Consider the following 614-nt stretch of genomic DNA (forward strand, 5'->3'; position numbering starts at 1 on the left):
CAGCCCCGCCCCACCCCCTGCGGCCCGCGCGTTTATGGGAACTCAGGCCTGGATGGTTTCTCTGAAATCATTCGCTGCCTCTGCCCTCACTTAACCCCGCCCGCCCCGACAGGGACCCGGACCCGGACCCGGCGTCCTGGGAAATCTGGGGAGGGAAGGGGGCCCTTCTCAGAAGGCCCAGGTCTGGCCCCTCCCCCAACATTTTGTTTTTAAACTGGGCTTTCACCGATCAGAATCCAGGTTCGGCGTTTCACCTGCATAATCTGGGAGGTGGGCTATAGTCACAGAGAAAACCTAGGCTCCGAAGGGTTAGGAAGACAACACCCAATTTGTAACCCCTGGCCTCCTTAGCTCCCCAGAGCCCTCTGGGCTGCAGAATTTCTCCAGTCCAAGCACCGAGGGAGCTCTTTAAAAAGTGGGTCCAGGATGCACACTGCACAGTTGGTAGGTCCCGGTTGGTCAGCAGGCAGTGGTGCGTCAGAAAGCAGTTCTCCAGTAAGTGGACTTGGAGGAGAAGGTGTGGGGCCTGTGTACGTGAAGTCAGCCTTGGGCCCTCAGTGCTAATGTCCCCCCACCCCCAGCAAACATGCGTTGGCCCATGCACAGTCATCCCG

The sequence above is a fragment of the Pteropus medius genome, unplaced genomic scaffold (genome assembly GCF_902729225.1).
Source record: "Pteropus medius unplaced genomic scaffold, Ma_sr-lr_union100, whole genome shotgun sequence".
In the NCBI taxonomy this organism is placed as follows: domain Eukaryota; kingdom Metazoa; phylum Chordata; class Mammalia; order Chiroptera; family Pteropodidae; genus Pteropus; species Pteropus medius.